The sequence below is a fragment of the Mesoplodon bidens genome (genome assembly GCF_964165515.1).
Source record: "Mesoplodon bidens genome assembly, contig: HAP1_SCAFFOLD_72, whole genome shotgun sequence".
Lineage (NCBI taxonomy): Eukaryota > Metazoa > Chordata > Mammalia > Artiodactyla > Ziphiidae > Mesoplodon > Mesoplodon bidens.
The window spans coordinates 1,104,834-1,131,441 of NW_027671438.1; positions in this window are offsets into that span (position 1 = coordinate 1,104,834).

Below are 26,608 nucleotides of genomic sequence, written 5' to 3' on the forward strand. Positions count from 1 at the left end.
GGCACCATTCACATGAGATATTAATTTCCTGCTTTCATGGAGACAGATAGGAAGGTCAGTGTGTCTCTCTTGCATCAGTCATTTCTTCAGTAACTTTAATTCAAAGTAATATTCCACTGAGGCATATTTTGGAGCATCCTGCCCTGGGCACCAACAAAGTCAAATGGTTTAGAGAGAAAGCAAGTCCCTTTGTCAGCAGTGACCTGTGCTCATGGTGATTGTTATTCCATCTCCACAATACCGTTGGGCTGGGTGCTCAAGAAACAGAGCTGTGAAAACATGGCTCCTGTCTCTTATAATTTATAGTACCAATGTTTCAAAGAAAAACTTTTATTTAGTGCCTCCTTTGTGTTAGACAATAATGCTGGTATATTTTCAAGATATACAAATAATAGAAAGAGACATGTATGGTACTTGAATTGTAGTGAAACATTAAAAATTTCCCCCCCAAAAAAATCTTTCTCTTTATACTTATAAGAAAAAAAAATGTAGATTCATTTTGGATAAGATAAAGAAAATTTATGAAGTGATAAATCTAACCTGAGAAAGTAGAAAAGAACACAGTACACAGGCTCTGAGCATTCTACTCACAGAAAATATTGTCCTGTTTTTTTGCAATATGGACTTGTTCCCCTGTCTCTATGGCTGTCTCTTCCCCCTCTCTGTTTCTGCCCCTCTTCTCTCTCTCCCTCACACATACACACATTCACTCCCCTACAAAAAAACCCATTGACTAAATGCTAATTGGCAGGCACTGTGCTCAAACTGAGGCTACAGTTCAAAGCAGAGATCATTTTTCCATCCTCATCAAACGTATATTCCAAGATGGAGAAAGTGAATACTAACCAAAGAGTCACACAACCATAATATTGCAACCACAACTAACAACCATAACCACGGAGTTAAGCTAAGCAAGCCACTATTGTCAGCTGTCTCTCAACCCTCAGTAGAGTGTGTTCCACTTAAAGGCCTTGAGTAAGTCAATATTCTGTTGAGAAAATCCAGGAAATTTCTCAGTCTTCCACATCTGAAATTATGCAGTTTGGAATGTCAGGAACAAGAGTGAGGGGAAAGGTCATTCAGAACTGCAGCTAACCAGTTTCTCTCTTTCTGACTGCTGCAATAACCTCCTAGTCTATCCTGTGTTTACTCCTGTTCCTCTGGCCTGTTCACAGAGCTGCCAAAGTGGTCCCTTAAAATTTAAGCCTGATTGTGCCACTCTAGACTCAAAATCGTCCAGTGAATTCAATTTAATTACAATAAATCCAAAGTTCTCACCAAGGCCTCAAAGTCCTTTTTGATCTGTTCTCCCCTTCTCCCATGTCTCTCTTGGCCTCATTCCTACCACTCTCCCCCTTGTTTTCTGTAATCCAGCCAAACTTGCTTCTTCTCCAGCTTTTACTAAGACACTACTTAGCAGACAAACAATTTATTTTAAATTAGGCAAAACATTTAATAAGACACTTAACCAAAGAAGATACATGAATGGTAAATAAGCAACATTTTAAAATGTTCAGCATTATTAGTCATCAAAGAAAAATTAAAACCACAATGCAAATAACTTCACATCTACTAGAATGACTAAAATTACAAAGATTGGTAGCATCAAATGTTAGTAAGGATGGAGAACAACCAGAAGTCTCATACATTCCTGAAGAAAATGTGAAATGATGTACTACTTTGGAAAACAGTTTGGCATTAATACAACCCCCTAATTTCACCCCCTAGGAATTTAAATGAGAAAAATATGTCCACACAAAATTTGTACATGAACGTTCATAGAAACAACTTTATTCATGATTGTGAAACTGAGTAGGATCCTGTGGGGCCTTCCCAGTGACAGACTTCCTGTGTTCCCTGCTTCTTGTTTGTAGAACAAAGCTTTAGTCTCCTAGGCCTCCCTTGATTTCCAAAGAGCAGTTAATGATTATAGAACTGACCAAATTCAGAAACAAAGGAAAAGCAGTCAAGCAAGAAAAGTAACAAGAGATTGAAAAAAAGTGTTGTCTCTATCCCTTTCTCCTCAAGGGATATAGATAACAGTCTGACACATATCCTTGATGTGGTGCTCCAAGGACAATGGTGCTTCAAGGACAAAGGACAACCCTCTCTGAAAAAGTGTCAGCGTTACACCCCTTATCAGACCCTTAATTGCCCTCCCCACCATGTTGTGATGGTTATGAAATTCCTGAGCCCAGCTGGGCGATGAGACCTGTCCCAAATAAGAAAAGGCATCTTCCCTGTCCCACTGCCACTCTATAGAAGGAAAGGATATGTGCCTCGACCAATCAGTAAATGAAATTTTCACCATGAACCATTCCTTTGATTTCTGGCTATAAAAACTGATCAATAGCACATGTTTGGGGTCGACTCCCCCAGACTACTAGGAAGTCAGCCTGCTGTTCTGGCAGAGACCCTTTCCTCTAATAAATTCTATCTTCTCTACATTCTGCCTTGTGTCCGGAAATTCTTTTCCAACCCACGTTTGGACCACGACCCATGAGTGTTTTTTGTAGACACTAAGGCTCTCCACCTGATGGAGGATTTGACTACGTGCTGATCACAAGCATGTAGGTCCCAGACTAGTTGGCAAAAGAAGGCTGATGATTAAGGTTCCCAAGACATCACCCTGTCACCTCTCCACCAACTAATCAAAAGAATGTCCATGAACTGATAATTCACCCTGAGACCCTCACTCCTAATGTTGTCTTTAGAAACACTTGCCCAAAAGTCTTCAGGGAGTTTGGGTCTTTTGAGCATTAGCTGCTTGTTATCCTTGCTTCGCATCCTGCAAATAAACACTGTACTTTCCTTCACCACAACTGGTATCAGTAGATTGGCTTTGCTCTGCATTGGGTGAGTGAATCTGTGTTTCGTTTGGCAATAATTTTGGCAACCATGAAGGGGCCACCATCCCCAGTGGGCATCTCAACCATAGCACACTGGCCCCTGACCAGTGGCAGCTCATGGATACGACTCAGCAGCTGCTTGAGCACCTTTGTCTCAGAGATGGCCCTGAACACTTGCCACTGAGCAGGCATCATTGGCCCATGGCACTTTTGATTTCTGTGGTAAAGGGAAAAAGACACATGCTTTGCTGGTTGAGATTTCTCTAGTAAGTAGTGGAACTTGTGTGTGATAATACCAGGGTATTCATTCTCTTAGCCATCTGGGTCTGTCAGTGGCTAAACATTTGTTGGGATTTTCCCTTTTGGGCTGAGGAGTTTGAAACCCTGAGAGACAACATTTGTTTGTTTGTTTGAGATTTTAAGATTACCAGCCATAAACAACTGAGAATGGGTAATCAGAGCTCTGTTTCATCTTATATTCCCTACGGTGTATTTTGCAGAATTGGGAAATTCTTAGCTCTTAGTTTCGTGGGCTCGTACCCATGAAAAGGAGAAGGGGATATTTTTCTAAAAATCATGTGGTCACAGTATTCTTTAGGCTCTGGAGAATAATGCCCCAGATGGGGCACTTTTTGACATTCTAAAACTTGTTTTTGCATATGAAAAAGCTGGCTTGTTAAAAGTATCTCTTCACTCTTCTTACCAGAAGGAAACAAATCTTACTAGGAGGAACTTACATTTTTCTCCCTGTGCCTTTGAAATGTAAATGTTCTACCCTGGGCTCTAATGTACTCTCACTCACTCTTGTCTATACCATTGCCAATTCCTGAGACTGAGGGGGAAAAAGGGAGAAGAGTCCTTTTTAAACTCAGGCAGGAAAACTGTGAGATCTCTGTTTGTCTGGAATGTATGTATGTCCATGTGTACATTATAAATATATCTCTTTTCCTTTGGATGGTATTATCAAAGTTAGTTTGTAAATGAGCTCTATTTAATTGACTTAAAGGAAATTAAGCACTTACAGAAATTCTCAGAAATATAAAAGAAACTAAGTTGAATGAATTTCAGATTCATGTGATCTGAAAAATATTCAATATTAAATTTGGGATAATGGCTGACTTGGTCTAATGTCTCATAAAGTTTTCTTGGGTAATCTAAACATAATTTTTGAGAACAAGTGAATAAAATAGAAGTAAATGAGACAAGAGTTTTTAGGTGAACTCTGGGAATAATTATGTTTTAGGAATGTCTACTTAAAAATAGCTTTTCTGGAAGTTTTAGTAACTTGAAATTTTAGAGTTTAACTAAATTAAGCTAAATGATGAGAATTCATTGAATATCGAGGCCTTTTCCAAATAAAATAATATACTGAAATATTAATTACTAAACATTGGCTTCCTTTTACAGAGAAAGTAAAGATATTTAAGACTATTAATAAATATGTTTGGTGTCACACTGAGACATTTTCCATAAGAAAGTACATATTTTTAGAAATTATAAATAGCATTTATTTATAAATTTGCCAATCTACAGAATGCTAATGTAAAGAACAGCTCATAATTGCTTACTTCTTAATTTTCACTAGGAATTTAGGTTTTTAAGACTTGAGAATTCTAATTAAATATGTAATTAAAGCCACTAGAAATAATGAGAACATTTTCGTATACAGGGTAATAGGAGCTGTGTTTTCATTAAAAGAAGGTATGAAGAATAGGAATTTATTTTGTTAAAGAAAAAGGAAGTAATTTTGTCTGAAAGCTGGTTATTTCTAAAGAGGAAATAAAATAAAGGGCAAGTTAATATGAATATAGAAAGTTGTAGATTTCTGGGGAAAAAGTAATCTTTAGAAAGAAATTCTATGTGTTGTCAGGACTCACTAAGATTAGAATGAATTTAATTGAGTAAATGAATTTTAAGATTAAAAGTAAAGTGGTACCAAAACTTAAAATTTTTTTCTCTCTCTGTTAAGAGAAAAAAGTTTTCTTGGAATATTGATTTGCTTTTGATTACAGATTGTAAATTTTCTTTACCTTTTAAATAATCTGTTATAACTTTCTCTATTTGCTTTTAAAATCTTTCATTGTAACTTTGGTTAAATGGATACACATTGTTTCACAGTGATCTGTAATCCTATTTGACCAAGTGTCTTGAAACTTTTTAACATTTTGGATAAACTTCTCAAGGATAGAATCCTGATGAAAGATATTTTGACCTCTTGATAGTTTTGGGATGTTTCAGAGGACCCCTAAATCATCTCAAAGAGAGATATTAAACTAATTAGGATTATTTGGTATGTTATGGGAGGCACTGTCAATTGATTAGAGATAAATGTATCTCCAACATTTTCGGTTATACATTTAGATTATACTAAATATCATTAATATAGATATTCTTATGTTATATGAAATTAAATAAAATTTCTAAAATTTGAATATGTCAAATTTGTATGTTACAGAAGTAAACAAATTTTTTTTGTCAATTGCATTTTAACCAGCTCTTTAACTGTGTCTTTTTAAGTCTTTTTATCATTCATAGATGCTTTTGCAAAAGTGCTTCATCTTCAGGAAGATTCATACTAAAGACTTTCTGACAAGTGCAGGTTTCTGATAACTTTCAAATCATACCGTTGAATTGGGTAAGAAATTAAAGAATTCTAATGGAAATCCCGATGGTTTCATAAAGGTTAAGGCTGCAAACTGTAAACAGCTCAAATGTTCATCATCAAGTGAATGAGTAATTCACATCAGCAATAAAGGGGGATGAAATATTAATATACACAACATGGATGAATCTCAAAACATGCTGAGTGAAAGAAAACAGGAACCAAAGACACACTGTTAGATTCTATTTATGGAAATTTGAGAATGGGAAAACTATAGTCACTGAAAGCAAATCATCACATCACTTTTGTAGGAAGGTGAGGATTGACCACAAAGCAGCCTAAGGAAACTTTCTGGGTAATGGAAATTTTCTGTATCATGATTGTGGTAGTGATTACACAAATGTACATATTTGTCAAAATTTATCTAACTGTGCTATACACTTAACATGAGTGCTATTAGTTGTATGTAAATTGTACCCCAATAGGGGTGATTAAAAGGAAATATATATTATGTATGACATATAAATATATGTTTACATATATTACATATATATCATGACAATAGAATAAAATATGTTCTTAGTGATTAAATTGCCATTTAGCCAACATCCAGAATGCCAAACATCCTTATTTTTTTCTTGTTTTTCCTTTCTCTAACCTTTCAAAAAGCATCATTTTTAAGTCACATCAACATTGCTGATTAGATTTGCAGTAATTTGAAAACACAGAAGACATTCCTTTTAAAAATATAAACAAAAGCTTCTTTCATCTGCTCTCTAGATCTTTTTATTCTTATGCCACATTCTTTACACCAGTTGACCAATTGAGTTAGGCACTCATTTCCTTTTGCACAAATCTTTGTTGTGTTTCTGCTAGTTCTGCATTAGGGACTATTAAGGAGGAAAACCACTGACACAAAATGGTTTCATTTGTGCTGAAGCCCATGATACCACGCATGTATTTACTACCTAACCTACTTGCAATTTCGACCTTCACCAGAAATGTTATCTTAATTCTGAAATCTGGAATTTTCTGGTCAGCACCAATGTGGTAATCTATCACAGGGGCCCTCTCCATCTCCCCCAAACCAAGAAGAAGAGGCAATCTGCATGATAAACTCAAGGCTTCCCTTCCCTACAAAGAGAAGATAGTACTGGTCCCAAATAACCTTTTTTTCTTTTGCTAATGACTTTCTTGCCCACCCTCCTTTCTATAAAAACCTTCCACTCTGTATAACTTCTCAAAGTGCCCTTCTATTTACTAGATGAGATGCTGCCCAATTCATAACGCATCAAATAAGGCCAATCAGATTTTCAAATTTACTCAGTTGAACTTTGTTTTTTAACAAGACATGATCTTAAACAAGATAATCATTGCCCCTGTTTTCATCTCAGGTGGCCTCAGCCTGCAGCTGCTTGAAGCAGGATTTTGGTTCCTGGCCAGAGATTGAAGTCAGGCCGGGGCAGTGAAAGCACTAAATCCTAGCCACTAGACCACCAGGGACTAGTGGCCAGTGACAAGTTCCTGACCTGTCTGCTGTGTAGAAATGAATTTCCACAGACATGGAAAGTACTGAAACAAGTAAAGTGTTTATTAGGAGGACAAAGAATACATGTGGCTAGACACATGGGTGGGCTCAGAGAGAGAGTTGCGCTCACTTGGTAGTTTGAATCACTTTTATGGGGAATTTCTTCCAGGTTTCCTTTGACCAATCATCTTGCTTTGCCTGGTTCTGAGTCCATATTTGGTATACCTCAGGGTCCTCCCGTGTTCATGTGCATCTCTTAGCCAAGATGGATTCTAGCGAAGAGGCCTATGGGTAGTTGACATCACTTGCTATGGGGTGGTGCCCTCTCCCTTTTTGACCTCCAAGGAACCTTTCTGCACATGTGTAGCTGGGAAGGTCTCCTTGACTACGAGAATGAGGAACATCTAGTCTTTTATCTCTTATCTGGGCAGGGCACAGCCTCCTTTCTCGATTGCACTGTTATTGATATTTTGGAGTTTCTGTCCAGAGGGAATGAACTCCTGCTGCTTACCCTGGGGCCCATCTATCTCCTGCCTCACTTTCACAGAACTCACAATCTGCTGTGAGAGACAGTCAGAATATGAGCACACACACACAAATCATTTTAAAGCCCGATAGATTTGAAGTCAATAGAAAAGACATTGAGGGCTTCCCTGGTGGCACAGTGGTTAAGAATCTGCCTGCCAGTGCAGGGGACACGGGTTCAAGCCCTGGTCCAGGAATATCCCACATGTGGAGCAACTAAGTCCGCGAGCCACAACTACTGAGCCTGCATGTTGCAACTACTGAAGCCCATGAGCCTAGAGCCCGTGCTGTGCAACAAGAGGAGCCACCACGATGAGAAGCCCTCACACCGCAACGAAGAGAATCCCCCACTTGCCGCAACTAGAGAAAGCCCACGTGCAGCAACGAAAACCCAATGCAGCCATAAATAAATAAATTAATTAAAAATAAATTTAAAAAAAGACATTGAAAAAGAAATGGGCCTCCTTTTGATAAGGAAGTCAGAGGTTTCTCTGTAACTTCTTTTGAGAACAATAAGCCACGTCTTTTCCTTCTTCTACATTTTCTCTCCCCACTGCTGACCCCAACAAAATGCTGAAGGCAGAATTTGCACTCAGTAGATTACTTTTTAAATTGATGTAAAAGTATAAAGTATATTTATGTGCCTTAAAGTATGGAAGGGCATATATTTGGAGCATAAAATCTCAATACCTGCTGGAAATATCACAAAATTGATGAATATAAAACTAATTATATAATAGGGAAATTAAAAAGAAATTTCAGGCTGTGTAGAGACTAAATTAAGAGAACAATAACATATATAATAGCTGAATATTTTGGCATTTGAAATTGGAATTTAAAAAATAGATAAGAGAGGAAGAAATAGGAGTCGTAATTAATAACTGAAGGACAAAGGGGGGATAGGTAGCTTATTTAGCTTATTTCTGCCTTTTTAGTTGCAGAAAATATCAGTTTTGAAACCAGATATGGTTGCAATGTATTAGTTCTGCACAAAGTGCTAGGATGAGTTTCCCCACACCCACAGTTTGGGGATAGTGCTTTACTCATAACTCATCTTTCATGCATTTGCCTAAATTCTTGTGGAATACAGCTGGACGTGCAGCTCATAAATATGACCTTTGGATGTGTTTTAAACACTACTGAACTCCATTTTAATTTTACATATTAAAGCCTCTGGGCTCTATTTACTCTTTCATTATATAACATTCATTTATCTTATGAAAAACGCTGTGATTCACTGTTGGTCTAGCATTTTTTTTTTCACTTATTTGGAAGATTTTTAGAATCCACACTGTATTGTTATTTATCTTGGAAAAAAAAAACACTTTCGGGAGTCAATTCTCTGAGTCCCACCCTCTTGTGGTGCTGTGCCCTGGGGGGAGGACACAGCAGGATCTGCAGGTGGAGAGGCCTAGAGAGCTGAGGGTATTATGTGTCTGGTTTATCGCCAAGATTAGTCAAGCCCCAAATTATAGTTTTGAGGGAGAAATTTTTCACCTAATGAGGTATGGGGAAGTCATTTAGGCTTATACATGGTTCAGTGTAAACTTTGTGTGAACTGAAAGAGCCTGTCAAACACACACAGCACATCTGCTTTAACCATTAAGGAAAAGAAATGTCTGATTCACAAAGAAGGATAAATGACTCCCTTCTTACGATGCCCATGTTCACACCCTCTCGAAGATGAGCTTCCTTTCCCACGTGCCAGGGTCCTGCTGTCTCACTAGATATGTCCTCAATCTGTCTCTTTTGAAATCTTTAAGGAATAGACCCCGTCACGTTTGATGTATGTTCTTTGTTCTGATAAAGCATAAGACTACCATGCTTCAGTGGAGAAGTTCCTTAGAGCCTTTTGAGGGGCTGCCTCCCAGATTATAGCCCTCAGCTTGGCTCAAGTAAAACTATTTTCTGCTCCTATTATAAATTCTTTATTATTTCCCTCCACAGTGTGTTATTCCTTATGAAGTCCAGCTGTTCTAGGCTGACACCAAGCCACCCTGAAGCAGCCATCGTGTCTTCATTGCCTCTTTCTCACATCTGGGTCCTTGAAGGTTGCTGAGATCACACTTGCTTGTCTGTGTCCATGGAACCCAGGGCAGAGCCCAGGTCCTCCCACCAGGGCCCTGGATTCTGGTACCAAACCCAGGAGAAGGTGTGCTCTAGTGATATCAGCCTCACCTGGCACCAAGGCCAAGATCGTCATGTGTTTTTTCCCAGACTACTTCTGTGGGAAAGGGTTTTGTGATGTTTTGTTTTCTCTAGTTCACCCTAGAGAGATGCAAGGAGGAAGTCTGATGCAGACTTTCCAGCTTACAAACATCTGAGGGCTGTGTCTCAGGTCAGGATCAATGTTCCCTTTTCCATGGGCATTCAAGTCAGTGAGGCAGCCTGACTTGAGGGCCAGGACTCTGCCTCTGTAGTCCTGGAGTTGATGGCTGAAGGCTGGGGACAGGGGCGCTGCAGTTCTGCCCAAGGGGAATTAAAGGCCAGAAAGCCCTGGTTTCTGCAGGAGTCTGATCATCGCCTGGAATGTATGCCAGTTAACATACAATTTCTTTATCCTATTTATTCATTATTGTTATTTCTCATTGTACTTTGGGACTCAAGTTTTTATTGTTATAGAAATCCAATGTTTTCAAAGATTCTCCCTCAAGGATTCTACTGTTAACATTTTTCATTAAGAGAAATGCCTGTCTATTCCAATCTTTCTTTCAATCCATTATTGACTCTGTCTTTTCTAGGTCTTGTCCTTGTCTCCTGGGCCACAGTCAGTAATGTCTCCACTTATGTATTCTGAGTGTGTGATCATTTGGTCCAAGGGATTCTGCTGAATGAAGTATAAATTCTGATATCTTTCTCTTGCAAACTTTCAAAACCTACAAATAAAATGAAGATATGGGCAATATAAAATGAAAATATGATTTTCCATTCTTATTAATATCTATCTCTATTTCCATAGAATTCAATTATTGGCCCCCGATGACTATATTTTTCAAAAGAATTCCCTAAATAATTACCAGTAATTCACTACTCCAATGTAATGTAGAAGATATTCTTAGTGTATTCTTCAAATTCATGTTGATGGAATGCTCAAGTTCCCTATATCAAATTGAGCTCCTATATTCCCTCTGAATAATAAAACTAAGATATGTTTGCTAAAGGTTGTTGAAAAACAACATTTTAGCTTGACATGGATGGTACAAATATAGTATCACTAAGGGTGAAAATTTAGTATATGTCCTGTGGACTACCAATTTCATGTTCCACAAGCACAATCGAACCATTTAAATACAGAATTATTTCCTAATTCTCTATGATATAAATCTCATTATAAATAACAAGCATTTTGAAAGCTTTAAATTTTTAACTATAGCTAATTAATTTGTACCTTTTCTCCTCTATCAACAAAAATTGACTTTCATGGTTAACTCAGTTAAAAAATAAAACAGCACAATAGGAAAGAAGTAAAATATCTCCATTGCCTACAATATATAATAATATATATAAATATGCTGATGAAAAAAACGTGGGTCTGCTCTCCCATGTGCAGTAAAGCAAATCTACTGACACCAGGTTATGGCGAAGGAAAGTGCAGCGTTTATTGCAGGTGCCAGGCAGGGAGTTCAGGTCAGTTAGTGCTCAAAACACCTGAACCCCCTTCCCTGGGGGGTTTCATGAAAGCATTTTTAAATACCAGGTGAGAGAGGGGAATCACAGGGTGTGTGATCAGCTCCTGCACAATTCTTTGGTTGATGTGAGGTAACAGAGCAGTGTCACAGTGGTTAACATTATCAATCCTCAGGCTCCAGTAAAAGATCTCCTACTTAAAACAGTTTTAAAACTTAATAAAAATAAACATTAACTGAGTAGAGGGAAGGTATCCTCAATTTCAGAACAGTGTAAAGTCAACAAATATCACAACTGGTGCACCCCTTGAAGATACTGATCTTGACTGGTTGCAATTTTTAAGAAAACACATATGGGTAAAATTAACTCTGCACTTAAAAAAATTGAGTCACAGGTTTTAGGTTTTCTAAATGCTCTAAAAGTACTTATTTTTCCTTTCCAAGAAGGGACTTTCAACCTCCCCCAAAGTAAAAGGGCAGTGCCTCTTGTATTGCTTTCTCTCACTGAACACACCGAAGAAAAATTGCATCATGTTGGTGTCTATCTGAATAATGTGCTCAGGGCTCTCCCTGAGTCACTGCATGGTTCTCATTTGCACGTGGGAGCCAATGGGTCTAAGTGCAGGCCACCACAAGATGTGCCACTATGGCACGTGGATTATTTTGAGCTGAAAACAATCAAGGCCCAAAAGACGCAGGAAGAGCCTTTGAACTCCCCCCCTTATTGCCTAAAATAATTTAAGACAGGAGGCCTGTCCCAGGAAGAAGCTATCACTAGAGATAAATGTAGTATAACACTAGGTGTGGTAGAACAGGAGGAACATTGAAAAGCCCATTTGATCAAAATCCTCTCTGTGGGGCTTCCCTGGTGGCGCAGTGGTTGAGAGTCCGCCTGCCGATGCCGGGGACACGGGTTCATGCCCCGGTCCGGGAAGATCCCACATGCCGCGGAGCGGCTAGGCCCGTGAGCCATGGCCGCTGAGCCTGCGCGTCCGGAGCCTGTGCAACGCAACGGGAGAGGCCACAACAGTGAGAGGCACGCGTACCACAAAAAAAAAAATAAATAAAAATAAAAATCCTCTCTGTGTCTCATTGTCTTTGGATGGCTCAGCAAACATTTGTTTACCAAACATGAACTCTTTTTAACTTCCTGTGAGTTACCTTACTTCCCCTTGAAATTTCAGACCCATACCTCCTTCTGATGCCGAAATTTGGCCTCTGTGCACTGGTATGGAATCGAATTCGGAGGCAGAGTTTGGGTGAAGTAGAAAAGAATAGGTTTATTGCGTTGCCAGGCAAAGGGGGACACAGCAGGCTAATGCCCTCAAAACTGTGTGTCCCAACCTGGGGGGATTTGGTGAGGAGTTTTATAGCAATGGTTCAAGGTCAGGGTTGCTGATAAGGATTATGGTGTGTTCAGGGCCTGCAATCCTTTAATCTGGCCTCAGGTGGTCTCCTGATGAGCTTCTATGCTTCTCAAGGTTATCAAACTGTGACTTTCTCTCTAGAATGAAGGATGCTTCATCAAGTAGTTAATATCTTCCATTTGTTGGGGGTTTGAGTTCTGTAGAAGAGCTCAAAGTTATTGTTATGTGTTTCCCTTGAGGCAGAACCAGGATCTTGTCCCAAAGCTGCACTATTGTTTCTTGACAGTTCCTCCCTTGTCTCTGCAGCCCCTCCCTTCCCTGATTAGCAACTATTTGACCCTACCCTTTGGAATTCAGGGAAGGTTGTGGAGGCTGAAGCCTAGTCCCTGCAAACAAGAAATGGGGGACACAGAAAGACTTTAGTGCCCAGGAGCCCCACAGGGTCCTGCTCAGTTTCACTTCTCTTTAGTCAAGACTGTATATATGTCACCTTGTCTTGCTGTCTTTGGAATTCTTCATACTTATGTGAATTCCCCATGTGCACATAATAATTTAATTTTCTCTTGTTAATCTGCCTTATGTCATTTTCATTGCCCGCCAAAGAGCTAATGTTACCCAAAAACCTGGGTTTGCCTCTTGGTGGGCGTCAAGCTGAAAGGCACAACAAAAGCAAAGATTGGGAGAAGAAAGGATTTGTTACTTGCAGCAAGTAAAGAGAACACCGGGGGTCTTTCCCAAAGCAGTGTCTTCCTGAACAGCACAATTGGGGAATTTTTAAGCTAAGGGTATATGCATATTCATGAAGGGGTTTGGGTGGTCCACAGAGTCCAAGCTTTAGTGGACTGAAGTCATGAGGGTCAGAAAAGGTCAATATCATCATTCCTTATGTTCCCAGTTGATCAGGCTAGTCTGTACCATTGAAAGAGAACTGGGAGTCTTTACAATTATCTTTGTTATTGTTACTTCTTTGACCTGAAAACAGTCCTTTGATTCTGCATTATTTTGTTCCCTTAAGATCATTAATTACTGAGACCCTTTCAACGGCAAGCATCCTGGCCAGGCTTAGATTGCAAAATGGCTTAGGCCAAAAATGACTCCTAGATATACATATTATTAAACTTTTGTTTTATTTTCTCCTGTTAATCAGTCTCACGTCAATTTAATTCTTAGACCAGCTCAAAGTGTTACCTGAAACACTTCTTTTGTTGAGCCAATAGACACAACCAAGCCAAAGGGCAGGAGAAGGAAGGGTTTATTACTTGCAGCAAGTAAGGAGAACAGCAGGGATTTTCCCCAAACGGTGGCTCCTTGAACAGCCAAATTGGGAAAGTTTTAAACTGTCAACTGAAAAAAAAAAAAGCACAAACTGAGAGTTGTGAGTTAAGTTTTATTTGGGGCAAAATGAGGACTATAGCCAAGGAAACAGCCTCTCAGATAGCTCTGAGGAACTGCTTGAAAGAGTTAGGGGGAAGGTCAGCATGTATGTGATTTTGGTGAAGGGGGACACATGTAATCAGGGACACATTTTGGCAGAAATTTGCTGCTAGTCACGAAATGGTGGCTGCTAGTCACAAGGAGCAGATGTCTCCATTAATGATTTTAGTGCTTTTCTAGATATGAGAAGATAAAAGAAACTGGGCTCATAAAATCTTCTGAAAATATCGAACTATCTGAAGGCCTGTTCTGCCGGGTTTTCTCAGAGCATAGACTGCCTCATTCCTGATCTCTGTCCTGAATTCCATTCAGGGTGTGTTGAAGGTTGTGAAACAAAATTTATATTTTATGGCAAGACAAGAGAAATTTAAACATAAATTCTTCTCTGCCCTTTGGTCTCCTCTCTCCCCACACTGTGCACTGTGCATCTGCATTATACATAGACCAAACCTCCCCCATAGGCAGGGACACTTGCTCAACCATAAAGAGCAACAGTCTCCTAACATCAACAAGACAACTCCCTCCTTAAGAGATAACATTTCTTCTTGACCTTGTAAGGGGTTACATGACCAGCAGGATGGCACTTAGATCTGAATTATGTAAATGTTCAATAAAATGTCATTTGATGTACAGCCCTCTGTCTCAAAAAAAACTTATACACCTCCCTGGGTTTCTAATGGGCAGAAGAGTTTTCAGAGTTTTCTGAGATGCTCTTCCCAGGTTATAATCCTCAAATTTGGCTCAAAGAAAAATTTCCAGTTCTCTTTTAGATCAAGTGATTACTTTTTTGTCAAGGTCAGAGACTACAGTGGCTAGTGACTTCATTCTTATAGAACCAGATGGTAAGGGACAATTTTATTTCACAAGATCATTAATTACTGAGACCTGTTCAAGAGCAAGCATCATGACCAGGCTGAGATCACAAATGATTTAGGCTTAAAATGGCTTCCCTTATGTCAAAAAGTTATATTTGATTCTTTTTCTTTGGGGACCCCCTACTCCATTTGCCTACAGAAGGGCAGAGGAAAAGTTCTTCCTCTCTGACAGTCTTCATGACTGCCTGGAGAAACAATGATGGACTCAGGAGTTCTTCTCAGCCTCGATGTGCACAGAAATCTTTATGCCTATGGTAAAGGGGCATGGAAAGGAGAGGGTTCTCAATGTGTAGAAGTTCAGATGCTTTCAAAGGCAGGCAATGTGCCCTGCACTATAATGCCTCTTGGGCAGGAAGAAAGTTTCCTGTACCCTTCTAGATTTTTCTGGTTAGTCTAGGAATTAAATTGACATGAGACAGATTAAGATTAACAGGAGAAAATCAAACAAAATTTAATAATATGTATACATGGAAGAGACCCAGGAGAACTCCATAAATCTCCCAAATGGCTGAAATCCTCACCTTAAATACCACTTTCAACTAAAGACAAAGATGTTGGGTGTAGTGGTTTGGGACTTCAAAGGGGAGGAAGGCAATTCTCCCTCGGACCTCATACGTGAAGTCACCATACCTCAAGGGGAAATTCAGCTTGCACTGCAACTTCATTCAACTAAGGAACAGTTCTTCATGTAACACTGCCGGATATTGGAAGATACACAGGCCCCTCGGCCGACCGAAGGCATTCCTTCATTGAGGCAGTTCGCTAGCCGCAGAACACCCTGCTTTAAAAAGTTGATTCAGCTTAGGGCACAGTGGGTAGCTTGTGTCTCTTTTACTTGTTAGAAAACACACGTATTTAGGCTGCGTGTCAATCTAGACATGGCGTCTATAGCGAAAAGCCTGGTTTTCCCATTTTGAAAGCTCCATTCTTGCAGCCGGAAAAACCCTGAAAATCACTGTTGTTGCCGTGTTTCTAGTCCCTGCAGGCATGGCTCTGAGAAAAAAAAGAGTTTTCTCGAAAGAAAGAGGGTGCTTCCAGGTCCTGGGTGGGAGCACTTCCTGCCCTGCTCTAGAGCTAAGGGGAATCTCAACGGGGGCCCTAGCCTCAACGTAAGGTCTTGATTTGGCATCCAGAAGGGTAGGCGTGAAGCAGGTTCCCTGAGGCCTTAGTCGCAGTTCTGCATTCGTTTAACGGCAGTAAGTGTCTAGAGACTCGTGGCCCCGTCGCGTCAGCGCCAGTTTCAGGACAAGAACTCTGAGGACCCGCAGGCTCCCCTGGGCTTGCTGGACCACACTCAGACCCGTAGGCCCTTCAGGGTGCCCCAGGGTAGGCCGAGGGAAGGGGAACACACTGCAGTCTACCTTGGGGGAGCTAGATGTTGATGTTCCAACTACCGGGGCTTTTTTTTTTGCAAGAACCCCTAAATATCCTGTGCCCTCCCTTACCTCTTCAGAACAGTCCCTCAGAGCTATTTGAGAGGCTGTCTCCTGACTTAAGTCCTCAGTATGTCCTCCAAATAAAACATAATTCTCAACTTTTAGGTTGTGCATTTTTTTTCAGTCAACATTTAATTGTATGGCTCATGTAGGCACTATGCCTAAATATAATGGGATGAGCTGTAAATTATTAAAACTAGATAAATTCTGTCAGCTCTACCACTAGCTGAGATCAGGCTTTCTTCTCTGGATACTTCTGTCATAGACCTTGGCAGATAGGGGGTCTATGTGGGTCTTAAAATTCTTCTTAGAATTGTGTGGACTCATTCATTCTTTCAACAAATTTTACTGCTTATATTCTATGTGTCAGTTACAGTGCTGGGTCTTGAAATACAGAAGTCAACACACGAAAATACAAGGCTAAAACACATTTTCTACCATATTAACTTTTTTCATTCATTAATTCATCCTTAAGTCACTCAACACGCATCTTCTTATTGAATACTGATGAGGGATCAAATGCTAGGCTAAACACTGAGTATATAACTGAAAATGAGATGGATAGGCCCTGATTTTGATGTCACTACTATCTTTTGTCGTGCCATATAGTGGGACAGCTTCATTATTCCCTTTACCGTAAGTTTTGTTTTTTTTGCGGTACGCGGGCCTCTCACTGCTGTGGCCTCTCCCGTTGCGGAGCACAGGCTCTGGACGCGAAGGCTCAGCAGCCATGGCTCCTGGGCCCAGCCGCTCCGCGGTATGTGGGATCTTCCCAGACGGGGGCACGAACCCGTGTCTCCTGCATCGGCAGGCAGACTCTCAACCACTGCGCCACCAGGGAAGCCCTACCCTAAGTTTTTATCACAAATTGCTAATGAAAATAAAACTCTTAGTGGAGTTTCAACATGCATAGTTAAATGAGAACACAGAACTCCCCTTTCGCATGCCCCATTCTCCTCCTTCTAACTCCCTATGTGAACTCACTTTGTGCCAAGACCAAGAAGATGTGCCCCAATAAGAACCAAGCTGATTTCCTCACACTGACAGGGGCTACTGCTCACTTAGAAGACTTGATGCTTAATTTTGATAAGCAACTAGAAGACCATGGAGACAACCTATAAAAATGATTTGTCTTGGGAGAAAATACGAAAAAGGGTTAATGTGCTGTTTCACATGTCTAACCTCCTGGGATTAAACCACAGGCACCAAGGTCACCAAGGGTACTTGGCAACAATGAGCTAAAAATGAAAAAAAAAAGAGCATCATACTGTTATTGTATTCATCTTCCCCCAAGGCACTCTCTGATAAACACCACAACCACTAAGGGAATTGAGAACAGCTTCCTTGTGGGGCAGGTTATATATGCATCTTTTTCCAAGAAGTTAAATCATATCCAGCTGTCAGCACACCTTCCTTAAGGTGATTGTAATGTATGAGATTAAATGTTCCTACCTGATTGGAAAACTTCTTGTCCTCAATTCATTGGCTATACTGGATTATTTTTCTTGGGTCAGACCTTCAGACTTCTACCAGAAATCATTCCTTTGGGGAAAACAGGCCTTCCCAGAAACTCAGGAAACTGAAATGGAGACAGCAAGAGAGAAGGAAATTATTTGGACATATAGACCTCAATTGTTTGGTTTTAAGTAAACGTCCCAGCAAACATCTTCTACATGGTATAATAACTTTAGGGAAATTCACAGTTTATAAGTTTGTGTACTCATAAACTGAACATATTATGATAAGGGTACAGGTTGCATTTTGTGTCTTCAACTCAAGCAAAGACTTCAAAAAAGGCCCAGTTATCCTTTGTTCATTAAGACACAAAGAAAGGGCAAAAAGGGCAAGTTTCTAAGTCTTTTTCTTTAAAATTTACTTCCTTTCTTCAGTCTTCATCAAGATCTTCAGGAAATTAACTTTACTAAAGTTAATTATTCATAAAATAAACATACGAACCTGCAGAAGACTATCTCACAGGGACCTGTAATGTACAATATCCATTGCATACATGCACCATGATCTTCTCTTTTCTAGCACTGGCATACACAAAACTCTGTGTGTGTGTGTGTGTGTGTGTGCACATGTGTGTCTTTTTTGTGTGATGGAGCCATAGGGAGAAAATAAATCTATTGGCTGCAATTCAGTGATGTAGAAAGATTTAAGGGTAAAGGAAAAGGCTACATCAAGTGAAGCAATAAAGACATGAGGTTGTGCTTCCATAACAATAACAATAGCAGTCTTCTGTAACCAAGGGAGCAGGCTCCTCAAACTATAGTCACACCTGTTAGACCATCTGCCCATAAATTTCACACTATCATTAATGGAAAACAAATGGCACTGTCTCTCCTTCCCTTTATCCATTGGCTATTCTCATAGAAACGATTTTTCTCTTCAAGGTCATGCTCTTTCCTATCTGTTTCAAAATATTAGGATTTAGGAGGGGTGATACATAATGCGCCATGCCTTGGTACTTGTACCAGTGATGGCTCTGTAAGGAGCACTGGATTGTTAGGAGGCTATAAATTGAATTCCCCTAGAAGCAGAACCTGAGGCAATAATTTGAATGCAAACTGTTCATCTGGGAGGTGCTTCCAGAAAACTCAGAAGTGGAGTGGGAATTGAGAATGGAGCCATGGAAGGAAGCCAACAGAGGTGCATTACTGAATCAATTACTCCTGCAGGAAACTGCTGCCAGTACTTCAGGGGAGTTCTGTGAAGCTCTATAGAGCATGTCTCAGAGTTATCCCAAGAATTGGTGAGAAACTTGAAGTACTTATCTTCCAGTCCCCTCTGTCCTTGGTTGAAAGCTACACCCAGATACATTAACTCCTGTACATTTCTGGCCTGCCCTAAGGTGGATAATTGCAGGTGGTAGCATGAGTCTATCAGCATATACTGGAATGATGAGTGCTGGGGAGATATGAGTGGAGCATTGAAACCATCTAATACAGTGGGGGCAGGAGATATTAATTATTGGCTTGCAAGTCCAAATGGTAACCTTAAATTCCTGGGTTAATGGTTTTACTTTGAGGTATTTAAGCATGATGTATGAGTAAAAATTTCCTCTATTAAATCAAGTTGAAGATCCTAAGTCCCTAATCTTCTGGAAAACTGTGGGTATCTTTTTAACAGATTTTTGAAAAGTAACATGATTAAGATTTCAAACTGACCATTCATTCATTCATTCATTCACTCATTCAACAAACATTTATTGAACACCTAAAGTAGGCCATGGGTTAAACTAGGCACCAGTGTTACTGTTACTAAAATCATTATCGTGCCACCTAGAAGTCAATGTATTGTGACACTCAAATAAGAAAATCCATAGTTACCGTAAAAATTATTACAGAGTGCTATAGGAAGACACGGTAAGACCTTAATTCATGCTGTGGACAGTAGTATATGGGGGATATCAGTAGGGCTTCCAGTAGAAGGCAATTTAAATGAACATGTAACATGAAGGAAGGGTGAATTTTTGAGGAAAAGAGAAGATAAATTCATGTTTGCCAGAAAATGAATGGTTAAGGATCAGTCCAGAAAGGAGTTCCATTCATAATCAGTATAAGAAATGTCACTGGGGCTTCCCTGGTGGCGCAGTGGTTGAGAGTCCGCCTGCCGATGCTGGGGACACGGGTTCGTGACGCGGTCCGGGAAGATCCCACATGCCGCGGAGCGGCTGGGCCCGTGAGCCATGGCTGCTGAGCCTGCACGTCCGGAGCCTGTGCTCTGCAATGGGAGAGGCCACAACAGGGAGAGGCCCGCGTACCGCAAAAAAAAAAAAAAAAAAAAAAAAGAAAGAAATGCTCACTGGAGTGTAAGAAAAGAAGACAATGGAGAGAGTGGTAGAAGCCAGACCATGAATGGTCCATGTATGTATAGTAAGTGCTATGGTGTAGTCTTTGTGTTCCCCTCCAAATTTATACGTTGAAATCTTAATTTCCGGAGGTTATAGTATTAGTAGGTGGGGCCTTTGGGAAATGATTATGGTATTAGTGCTCTTATACAAGAGACGCCCCAGAGCTCCCGAAGCTCTTCTGCCATGTGAGGTTACCATGAGAAGTCTGTGACTCAGAAGAGGGCCCTCATCTGACCATACTGCCACCCTATTCTTGCACTTGCAGCCTCCAGAACTGTGAGAAAAAAATGCCTGTTGTTTATGAGCCACCCAACCTGCACCATAATCTTACAGCAGCCCAAAAGGACAAAGAGAGTTTGGATGTGAGATTTTACTCCAAGAAAGATGGGAATCCATTGAAGGATTTTAACTGGTAACTTAGAAGAGAGAAAAGTTTCATAACACAATCAGGTATTTTTATAAGAAAAAGTTGTTTCATTTTCAGAAAGATCACTCTGGAAATACTGTGACTAGATTTTTGGAGAAGGGTGATGGCAGTCCCGGATATAGAAAGATGAGTTAGTAGTCCATTAATGTAAGTCAAACAAGAAAGTGTATATAGAAAGCGTGAATTTGTGGCTGAGCGTTCTTTTCTTAGCACTTGAAAAATGTTATGTCCATGCTTCTGACTCCAGAGTTTTAGACAAGAAATATGCTGTCATTGGAATTGGTGTTTCTCAATAAGTAATGCATCGTTTCTGCCTGTCCACTTTCGAGATTTTTTTTGTCTCTACTTTTCAGAAGTTTAATTATGACACGTCTTGGCAAGGATATCTTTGCGTTTTTCCTCTTTGGGTTTGCTCAGATTCTTGAATTTGTGTTTATGTCTTATAAAAAATTGGGAACTTTTGAGCCATGATTTCTTTGAATACTTTGTCAGTCCTACTTGCTCTCTTTTTTCATTCTGGAACTTTGATGATATGAATGTTAGTGCTTTTGTTACTGTTTAAAGGTTCTTGAGATCCTGTTCTTTCTCCCATCTTTACCCCTCAGTCTATTTTTCTCTGTACATTTGGTACATTGTATTGATCTCTTCTAAGTTCATGATTCTATGCTTTGTAATCTCCAGTCTACTCTTGAGCAAAGTTTTGTTTTTTTTTTTTGTTTGAGCAAAGTTTTTTGATTGTTGTATTTTTTAGTTCTACTGTTCTCATTTGTTTTTATTGTTATAGCTTCTAGTTCTTTGTTTACATTTTCTATTTTTCCCATTTCTGTCAAGGAACACATAATTGCTAATTGAAGCATTTATGTGACAGCTTATTTAAAATCCTTGTCTGATCATTTCAATAGATGTTTTATCTCAGTGTTGGTGTATGTTTATTGTCTTTTCTCATTTATTCTGTGATTTCCTGGTTCTTGGTGTCATAAGTATTTTTCCATTGTATTCTAAACATTGTGAGTTATTATATGACTCTGTAACCCATTTAATTTTATTATTACATTTTAGAAGGAAGTCATCCTATTTGAGGCGTAGTATGAGGACTGGGGGATTACATACAGATTTCCATTGGGCCCTACTGACGATACCCCAGCAAAAGTGGGCACTTACATTGTCTCACTGCAGACAGATCAAGTAGAAGTGCAGCTATCCTATTGGCCCTTCTGACACCTTCCCCCCAAAAGTGGGAACATTAGTATCATTGTGTTGCCTTTTAGTAGGAGTGGAAGTTCATCTCCCCAGTAGATTTCTTGACATAGGGGAGGGGAGAAGTGAAGTGTTTGCTGTCCTTCCTCCCACTTCATTCCTTCTTGTTGATGCCGGGTGTGGGTAGAGGGTCAGCTACGTGCTTGCCCCACTGACACCAAGGTAAGAGGAAGAGAACTGCCAACTAGCCCTGCCTCAGGATGGTTATGGGGATTCAGCACCCCACTGGGTCTCACTGACATCATGTGTTGGGGGTTAGTGGGGTGCCTACTCCCTCCAACCTGTAACATCCTATTCTTATTGATGTCAGGGAGAGATGGACGCTATGTCCCACCATTGGACCCCACGACTGTGTGAGGGCAGCCCAGTGTTTACATGCCTGTCAGGCACCACCTTTTTTTTTTTTTTTAATAAGTAAATTTATTTATTTATTTGGCTGTGTTGGGTCTTCATTTCTGTGCAAGGGCTTTCTCTAGTTGCGGCGAGCGCGTGCCACTCTTCATCGTGGTGTGCGGGCCTCTCACTGTTGCGGCCTCTCTTCTTGCGGAGCGCAGGCTCAGTGGCTGTGGCTCATGGGCCCAGCTGCTCCGCGGCATGTGGGATCTTCCCAGACCAGGGCTCGAACCTGTGTCCTCTGCATTGGCAGGCAGATTCTAAACCACTGCGCCACCAGGGAAGCCCAGGCACCACCTTTTAAAGTCTGTTTGCTAATGGAAAGGGGTGGAGGCTCAGCTCACCACTGGACCACACTGAAACAACCCTGGTGGGGAATCAGAGCGCTGGCTCTTCTGGAGGGCAGGAGTGGGGTGGTGTGGAAGATCAAATCCTACCTTGGCCCAACTGAAACGACAGGACATAGGGGATGGGTGCAATATTCCACTGGCACTTGGCTCGAGTAGTGTGTATATTCCACTGGCACTTGGCTCGAGCAGTGTGTATATTATTGCCCAAATGGTCTTCTGTCTTTAGCAACCCCTTTCCTCATACTTTGGCTAGGGGGAACAGGGTTTTGTGTTCTTTTCTGAAGCTTTTTTGTCTGTTGTTCTGTTGGTGGTTATTGATTGGGGGTTCCTGTAATACCCTCTCCAGGATGTATGGGAAGCAACAGGAAACACAGGGGACTCATCACCATGTTATTCCTCAAGTCCCAAAGTCCCTAGTTAAGTCTGCCTTCTCATTTCCACCTTTCAGCGTCTTCCTATGTTTGTTTGTTGTTATGTTCAGGGTTTTAGTTTTAAGTGCGAGAACCTGGGAGAAATGGGCTACTTCATCTTCTTGGAAGCAGAGGTCTGGAGGCCTACTGATGTTAAAAAGTACTGCTGACTGTAAGTTAAAATTTGATGATATACACCTTGCCCTTTAAGAATTATTCTGCTAGATGATGTGGCTTCCCCAAGTTGCTACAATTTGATTTTCATACTTCTAAAAGCCAAGTGTTTTGCTGGAGTTGAAATTTAAAGATAAGCAAGAGATGAGGCTAAGATGATCTATGTGGTAACAGATTAAAGTTGGAAACATCAATATACGTTCATGTTTAGCTTAATATTGCTTCATATTACTTTAATACACATGGTTATGTAGAGAGATACTTATAGATATGTGCCTATACATGGGTCATGTACACACATATTATCTCTTTGCTCTGTCAGCTGAGAAGATCTAGAAGCAATGACATCCGAGCAGCAATTAGCACACCCCACACCCAGATCCTGCTGTCTAATACCGTTCTCCACTAAAAAGACCTAGTTATCCTTGAAGAAATAGCTGATTCTAGGACTGGGGCAGTAAATATACAAGATTTATAGACAAGACCATCTTATAGTGTCAGAAAGGAAGGAAGTTCCAAAAAAAAAAAATACAGGATGGGGATACCTCAGAGTGGCACAAGAGCCAACTGAAAAGAGTTCACAAGGGTCAGGACTAGAGCAATTTGAGGAACAAAGTAACTAAAGTAGAATTAGATTATAACCCAAAGTATAAAATAAAAATCCATGAGTTCTTCTGATATAAATAAATAATTGGATACATAAATAAATGCAGGAGAATAGATAAATCTCCAGTGCAATAGAATTCCAAATAGTTTATGTAGTACTCCATCTGAAGCATAACTCCCTATTCCTTAGTTGTGGGCTGAGCATATTGACTTCCTTCCAAAAAGTACAGCATGAAAATGGGAAAACAGTAATCTTACGATGGAGAAACCTGAAAAACACTACCTCAGCCTGGTGATCAAGGTCGACCTCAGCATTCAAAATGCATATTGATACTTTGTACACTTGATGTGATCTGACAGAACGACCCTTCTACTCTGTGGTCTTCCTCCCCAAAACACATAATCCCAATATTATCATGAAAAATGCATCAAACAAATTCTAGTAGTGGGCATCCTACAAAAATCTAACTACTCAAAATTGTCAAGGTCATCCAAGGAAAATATGAGAAGCTATCAAACCCAAGAGGAGCCTAAGGAAACATGGCAACTAAAGGTAATGTGATGTTTTGGATGAAATCCTGGAATAGAAAAAGGACATTAGGTAAAACCTAAGGAACTTTACTAATGGATGGGCTATAATAAATGATAATGTATCAATATTTGTTAATTGATTGTAACAATGTAACATACTAATATAAGTGGATCATCATAGAGGGAAATGGGTATAGTGTATATGGAAACACTTTATACTATCTTCTCAATTTTTCTGTAAAATTAAAACATTTCTAAAAAATAAAGTCTACAAAAACATCGTGTTTCTTGTTTTATGATTATGTGCCTGTATTTCCTAAAAATATGTAAATTTGCTTTACCTTCCTTGATACTGATATTAAAGAAAATACTAAGTAACTCTGAAAGAATTTGTAACTCCAATCCAACAAGCAATAATTCTTGGTATTATCTTTTTGGAAGAACCCACTGAATAAGTCAAAGCAAATTGTCTTTAAAGGCTGAATTTCTTTTCAGTGTTTAATCTTTTATATAATTAATGCATACCATAAGCATGATTCTGTTTCAAAGGGCAGAAAACGCTGATTGTAGGCAATGTTTAAAGTACAGTGAAATATTAATGCCTGATGCTATAACAACTTTAATGTATTTAATGTTTTCAAAATGATGAATTGTTATTTCAGTCAATAAAGTATTCACTTGTATACATTTCCTACCCACCTTTTCCGAAAACACCCACAAGAAATGATACTATCATCTGACATTAGGTTCATCAAGTTAAATTAGCGTTTTTGGTGGCTGTGGTTGCCAATGGTGCTGGAATGTGTGATACTTTTACAAATCCTCTCCATGGCAAAATCTGATCTTCACAAGGTAAATCACAGTAGGTGCCTAAAGCCAAATGACATATAGCTTTGTAGCTAGATCACCAAGCATTTTACTTAGAGGCACAATAGAATGTAGAAAAGGCCATTTCTCTTTCTGTCTTTTTCTGCTCAAAGGTCACTCACCATCTTACTTTTTATCAGCCATCTCAGAAGTTTTCCACAAAATTAGACTATATAATGTCACTTAATGCGAAAGTAGCTCAACATCCTGTTTTAGTACAGCTAATCTCACATTATTTTATTGGTGCTAAATATGTAAATCATCAGCAAATTTTTGTACTTAACTTTTCTTTTGATGTGGACCACTTTTTAAAGTCTTTATTGAATTTGTTACTATACACCTTCTGTTTTATGTTTTGGTATTTTGGCTGCGAGGCACGTGGGACCATAGCTCCCCGACTAGGGATTGAACACACACACCCTGCATTGGAAGGCGAAGTCTTAACCACTGGACCGCCAGGGAAGTACTTGTACTTAACTTTTAAAAATAATTAAAATAAGCTATTCAACACATTTTCCCTTCAAAAAAAAAAGCAATTCTTCTTAGGCTGGCCCTGGGCACATATGTGACTTTGCCATTTTTTCCATGGACTATTTTCTTATCTGTCCTACTGTGTCACATTTGTTCTACCTTCTCAAAAAGAAGCATTCAAAAATTCATCTATGCATTCATACATTTATTAAATAAATCTATTGAACACCTACAGACGGCACAGAAAAAAAGGCAGAAAACTAATCTGGGTTGCACAGAAAGTAATGAACTCAGTTAAAATTTTTAGTGAAAACAGGTGTTAATCTACTGGAAATTACGTTTCATTATGGGGACTCACAGACTCAAGGAAAATCAAGACCTAAATAATAATAAAGTAATAAAAGCACTAGCCATTTACTGAGTGCCTGCTTGTACCTGACTCTGAAACTCTAAAATCATTATGGATGTTTTGAGGATTGTCTGATATGATTATAATGTCCATTTTACAGATGAAAATAACAAGGTTCAGAGACATTAGGTTACTTGCCTAAAGTGAAGTGGCCCAGAAACTACAGAACTGGAAATTGAACCTTAGATTTCATAATGCCAAAGTCTGTGCTTTTAATCACTGTGTGTGTGTGTGTGTGTGTGTGTGTGTGTGTGTGTGTGAGAGAGAGAGAGAGAGAGAGAGAGAGAGAGAGAGAGAGAGAGAAAGAGAATGTGTTTAATAGAGAACTTCTGAGAAATGGCAAGAAAACTGCCAGGTATCCATAAAACAATAATTTAGGATCTTCTTACTATACAGGTAATTGTTAATCATATGGCTGGATTAAGCATCTCTCACTTTTGAACTAAGAAATGAAAAGCTTCCAGAAGTTGAGTCTAAATTTTACACTTACATAAGATACTTCATACAGAATGCTCAAGTATAATCACTTAAGAGCTCTGAAAATACTGGAAGCATTCATATTAGTATGGTTTCATATTGTGGATAATAGAGGATTTAAGAAATTGGCAGAGGCAA